This window comes from Chaetura pelagica, unplaced genomic scaffold (assembly GCF_000747805.2).
Source record: "Chaetura pelagica isolate M959 unplaced genomic scaffold, ChaPel_1.0 scaffold27, whole genome shotgun sequence".
NCBI lineage: Eukaryota > Metazoa > Chordata > Aves > Apodiformes > Apodidae > Chaetura > Chaetura pelagica.
In genome coordinates, this window is record NW_009954020.1 from 1158439 (window position 1) to 1165190 (window position 6752).

The following is a 6752-nucleotide window of genomic DNA, read 5'->3' on the forward strand; positions in this document are numbered from 1 at the left end:
ACTCCTTTGTGTGTTTTCTGCACATATTGGAATCATTAAGCCCCAGTCTTCTACGCAGAACCCATGACTGAACATGTTACTTGCTTATGTACCTGCTTATGTGTCAACTAGGTTAAACCTTCTCCCTTAAGCTCTTGCCCTGAGAATTTAATTTATTTATTTATTTATTTATTTATTTTCAGTCTTCTATATATTGCCCAAAATTGTTCTTTATATTGACTTCTGATTTAGTAACTTCAGTGGTTCACACATTAGAAGAAAACATATGTCACATTTATCAAGAAAGGACAATTATCTGAAGCAAAACCAACAACCTGATCTGATTTCTAGAGTTAGGATGCTTTTCAAGTGATGACGTGACTATGGACTACATTTTAATGCAGTGATCCCAGCGTAAATCTGAAAAGGAGAGGGGAGTGACTAGTCTGTGATCTGACTTACAGATACAAGTCCTCTGAAGTCAACAAAGTTGAAGAAACAGAACTGAGTATCCTCCTCTGAGTTTATTGACATTGCCTTAGAATTCCTGTCAGTGAAGCTGACAGTAAATAGTCATTTAGCTGAATATTGCCAAGAGGAAAGCTCATGGTGAGCTCCTAATATTTGTTGCTGGAAACAATCCAGGAATGATATAGAAGCCAGATTTTTACAAAGCTTTGAAACCATCTTCTAGGCATAATATGTGGGTCAAGGTACTAAGCAATCATGGAAGCTGAATGGGTCCTAGGCATTTTAAACTCTGTTTGTTCCAATGACTTCCTCTAATTTCAGTCATTTCACTTGAGCTTCTTGAAGCTATCTGAGGCCAGCAATGAAAGCAGGTATAAGAATGGCTTCTTCTAGGCTCCAGATGCTAGCTTAAGTAAATAATATGTAAATATATTCACTTTTCCTGCTAGTTGCAAATGATTGGTAGATTCCCATGTAGAAATGAAACTGTTAACAACTGTTAACAGTCTGGGAAGGTGCTACATGCCTCCTACAAAATAGTGAGAACCATTGGCTGCCAATGTACAGCATCGTGACAGCTCCAACTATAAAGTTATCCCACAGTGTGTTCTTATAGACACAATGAAGTTCTGAGATACACTGTTTTTGCTAAGCAAACTGCTTGTTTAGAAGGGCTCAGAAATCAGCATGGAAAAGCAGTCATGTTTCCTACTCTCAGAACACATAGGGGCTTATGCCATTTTATATAACCAATGAATTTTTTAACAGCATGGAATTAAAGACTAATCCACCCCGAAAACTGTTTTCTGGTTTCCTCTCATTCTCAAGGATGAACCTTCCCCCTGGTAAAGACAATCAGAAAACATGGTGACCCTTGAAAGGAAGGTGGAAATCCCTAACTATGCTGTTATAGTATGGCTCAAGTTAAACCCTCAGTTTCAACAAAATATTTCTGGGGAAAAAAAAGTACATACAAGTGAGTGTATATATGTGCATATGCATGCAAATTGCCTTTCTGCCTGTCCACTGAAAGGGGAACACATAAGTCATGTATTTGACTTAGTAAGATCTGACAAATTATGGATAAATCCTGTTCCTGTTTGGTTAAATTAATGTAATGAGGTTCAGGGGAATTATCAAACCTCTTTTGGATCCATGAGGGATATATGTTTTGAATTCCATGACTATTTATCTTTTTTCCATTGAGTATTATTTTAGACCAACTGTGTGAGTGATTTGAGGAATCCACACACCTGGTTTCTTAACAATCACAAAACCATGGTTCATATTCCAAGGAAAACACTGCAGCAGTACTGTCCTTTCTGCATTATTGTCTCTTTCAGGAGCCAGTGATATTTAGATATCTGATGTGAAAAAAAGGGCTGAAGTAAAACCCTTAAATTCCTTCCTGAGAAGCAAGATGAAGTTAATTACTAACAAATATTCCCCTTGAAGTCTGTGGATATAAATTTGTCAGCAGATGATGCCTCAGACATTGACCCCTTTGTCAAGGTGAACTTAATCAACCCAGATAATTTGTTGTTTATCTAATGGAATGCTGGAATGGAGCTCTAATGACAATCTTCTCTAATTCCAAATGCCGTGTAAATATCATAAAAACATACAGGAAAAATATGGCCTGGTTCCAGGTATGAAAATATTGTTCTTTGTGATTAATCAAATAAAGAGAAAGGAACAACTGTACTGTCAATGCTGAAAAAAAAACCCAAACTCAGCAGCAGGAGGCTACACTGATATTAATTTTTTCAGTACTGCTCATACTTTTTTCTGCTGGGTTAACATGCTCTGGAAGCCTGAAGGGTCTTGCAGACTGGTCTCTAACTCTGACTTTGAGTGCTGTGCCTTTAATCTCATATCTTAGACATGTTTCCCTGACATCAGATTTACCTCTTAGAGTACAGTCCTTAGCCTTCTGTCAAAGAAGGGCTGATAAAATAGCAGATAATCTGAATAAAATAATATATTCAACAGCAGATAGCAAGTAAGATATATGCTTCTTATCTCAAGATGTCTTTTGCTTTGACTCATTCCTTCATCTTTCTGGCCATTTCTTTCCCAAACAAAGCTTCTGGCAGTGCACATTGTAGATGACATAAAATCCCCTGGTGGAAATTACCTTATCTAACTTTTGATATCTATCTATAAGTTTGTGTCTGAGCTAGTTATCCTATTATAGTCAACTCCAATACAGTCAATAGAGTCTAAAATGTGACTGATGTAACAAAAAGCTGCTGTCTGCTTTAGGATGAGAGGAATTACACCTGAAAATCTTTTTAGTTTATTGACCTGCCCTCTACCTAATATGAAGTGAGTTCATGGGCAGGAGTTTAGACATAGAAGTCCACACTGTAGTGAGATGTATCCCCTCCATCTTGACTTTAATGTGATGTTGATCACTCCTTTAGTATACACATATTCTGGGGATCTTCATCTTCTATTTCTTTTTTAAGACGGTGAACAAGCAATTAGAGCCCTAGGGGCAACATCATTCTTGGTCTGTGTCCACAAGTGTGTTATAGTGAGTCATTAACCTTGCAGCTCCTTTTATCATTGCTCAGACAAGAAACAACATTGCACATAATTTAAATTTTTCTGGTATATATGTTGTCAACATGAAAAAAAAATCAACAACTTGTGAGTTTTCTGAGTGGAAGATGGAAGAAAGCTTCAGTTCTCCTTTAAGAGGTAGGTTCATGATACAGTCCCCTCTTCTGAAAAAGTAATAATCCTGTGTTCACTTTTCTTCTCTTGATAGTGTCTGTGGGTAACTTAAATCTTTCCCTGGTTCCTTTTGATATTTATTTACTTTTTGGTCTTGGTGCCACGTCCCTGCTGGACAGCTCCTTTTTCAAAGTGCAGCAGCACCAGAGGCAGTGGGAAGCCAAAGAACCTCCTGCTCAGGCTGATAATCCTATTGTTAGAAGGACAGCTGGGTTTTTAGTGTCCACCATGTTTTTAGTCCACCTGGGTTTGGAGAGAAGCAGAGGAATGCACTGTGTCAACCATCCACTGATTAGTGTCATATTTTATGCTACATTCTCCCTTCACTTTCTGTATTCTTCTGCCTTCATGGGCTTTACCTAGTTACTTTGGAGCATTGTCAGCACTTCATCAGACTCAGATGGATATTGGTTTCTTGAGACTGACTTTAGGTTTTACTTGCATAAATTCCTACTCATTTGTGAATGCCTATGAAATAACTTTAACTTCAGCACTGACATTCATCTTAATGTAAATACTTTACTAGTTAGAACAGGAAGGGCTGTGCAGATACAATACTACCTCTGTTTTAGTGGCAAGGTTGGAAGATTAGCTGTGAGCTTATATTTGAACTTTGAGGAATGGGACATAATGTAGGCAGAGGATGAAGTATTCTCAGACATGGAATAAATGCATCATATGTTTTCAATCTGAAATATGGCCACACAGAACATAAATGCAAACCAGCCTGGTGGTGGAAGTCAAAATACCCTTCTGTTGAGAACCACATAATGGCATTTTGGGAAGAGATGGTTCTGTTCCTCTGTGAAGTGGGTGGTGGATACACAATAGGACAACGTCAGAAAAATTTCCAAAATGAATCAGTTATATGCTTTATACAGCAAATGCTCTTAACTGCACTGATTGCACATATATTTAATAATACATATATCAGGGACAAAATTATGCCTCTGACTGGAGCACATCATCCACAGCAGGCCAGATCTGGAGGAAAGATCCTGAGACCAAACAAGGAAAAGGCCTATAATTGTTATTGTTAAGCACTCACTTTGGAACTATTCCTACTATATATTTTCCTAGTGCAGATATTTCTCCCCAGTCCTCTTTGTCAGAAACACATCTGGATGAACTGATGGACTATGCCAGTGTGCTGGATCTTACAGCAGGCATTGTGTGGATGCACAAATAGGCTCTGAGAAATCTTAATAAAATAGAACAACTACATTCAACAAGACTTGCATGTCTGTATCTGTGGGAAGAAATGAACATATTTGTAGGTGTGAGATTAGAAAAGGTTACTCAGGTAGATCTGCTGATGCAAGTGTATCATGACTGAAGAGGAATCTCTTCTGTGTCTGTGTTCCGGCCCTATTAGTGCAATATAAGTGCCATATGTAACTAATAAATTATAATCTTGGTTAATGGTTAATTAAAATGGTTAATCTTCTGTTACCTTTTTTATCTACAACGTTTTTCTAAAGTGATTTGATAATATCTTTTTGCCTAATTAGAGAAGCCTTCTATAAATCATTCATGGAGGAAGATGATAGACTGCTGGTAAGAATGGCAGACAAATGAGTTCCAAAGATTAGTGAATGATTAAAGCCTTCTGTGAGATGTTAAATATGTATACAGTTTATTTTGTGTTACTGTGGCTAGTTAAACTTGTGCTTGGAAAGTAAAAGACTATTTAGTACTTACTTTCTTATTTTTAGCAATATTTCAGTTGAATTGATCTGTGCTTCCAAATAGTCACTAATAGAGTTTTATTGTGAATAAAACAACAGGTTTTTTAAAAAATCTTTTTAGAACTATATTTTAGAGGCAGAGAAATAGTAGAAAGATGCAATACTCATGTAAAACCTAGTTCTGAACTGAAACCACAAAAACTCTTAAATACTCTGAACTCTTGATGTGCTTTAGCTGGAAGGTTGCTAATAACCTTACTTTTACCCACCACGTAGGTTGATGACATAGTAAAAAAGTTAACCAGATTTATATATTGTTCCTATCTACACTGCTGTGTTTTTGGAAGGCAAAGAGACACCTCTCACTAAGCCATGGCAGCTATAAAGAACTTGAATCTGTTCTCCTTTCCCAATTTTTATTTATGGCAATATTTTAGCATTTAGTGCCAACTGATGATGGAAACATTTCATACAGGAAATTAAATTGCTTACTCCTGCTGCTGCTGTGGTTACACACACCAATCTAACTCCTTTTCTGCTGGTGACAATGATAAAGGTTGTTATGATGGGTCAAGATGAAGAGTTGCAAAGTCAGAAAGACTTCTCTGAGGGCCGGTCTTTTACGTGGTTGAGTATCACTTGAAGTAAAAGTCCTGGATCTTCTTTCTAGGAGTTGAAGGAAGAACAAGGTTTATATAGCTATATGTATGTGCATTTTTCTTATTGTTGCTCAAAGATTAAAGAACAAAACAGTGTTAGGAAGAAGTGCAGAAATCAAATTTATGAGGTGATTAGATCCAAGACACTGGGAACAAAAAAGCTTCACCCCCAATTCTCTCTCATTTACACCAGTACATGTCTGAAGATAAATCCAGGCAGTCAACACCATTTCACAACAGTGAAAGTGATGTAAGATCAGAGTTTGATGAGCTGCTTTTAGTTGTCTCTCAAGTAATTCAGAGGTATTTAAAAACATTTCAGGCTGGACACTTTGTATCCATATGGATGCTAACTGTATGGATTTTCTCATCGTGTTTTCTGACACTGAGCACCCTCTGCTCAGGTGCTTCATCGTGTAGACTGTCTTAGCTCCAAGACGTGAGCTTTTCATGAAAGATGTTGAATCTGTAATGCAAAACTGTTAAGTGTATCTGCTCCAGCACTGAGTCCAGATCAGAAGGATAAGTGTTATAGAGAGGTCATGTTGGCAACTGAAATAATCACTGAATGAAGCAGCTGCCTTACAAAAGGAGACTGAAAGGGCTAGGGTGCTTTGTTTTGGAGGGAAAAGGCTTGGAGAGATGTATGATGGAGTTTTATGGTTACCTGAACGTGTGAATAAGGTAAATACAGAATCATTTTCACCACCCTCCACTGCAGCTCTGGATTTATTCATTAAAATAAGTACAATTGATTTAAAACACATTAAAGAATGTACTTTTTTACATAGCGTGGTGACCTTCTGAACAAAGAGTTATGGAGACAGACAGCACTGGCAACTTCAGAAAGAAATTAGGCAAATTTATGAACAAGAGGTCAATTAACATACTGCAAGAAAACTGCAAGAATGCACCCTCTAATATCCCTAATGTGGTGGGTGCAAAAGAGAAAGCTTGACATGAATGGGCCACAGGGTCCAGCTGTGTTCTTTGTATAATATCTCCTAGCGCCCTTGCAAGAAAGAAAATCCTGAACTAGGTTATTATGGCCAATAGGGCTTTTATTTTGTTGTTATATTCTCACTTTGTATCTTTTGTCATGTTTTTCCATTCAAATTGTGAATAACTAGATTCTGAAGTCCACTAGAGAGCTGGTTTTATGGCATACTGCTGAGAGTATGCATTGTATACCCTGGGGTGCTGCAAAGAGCAG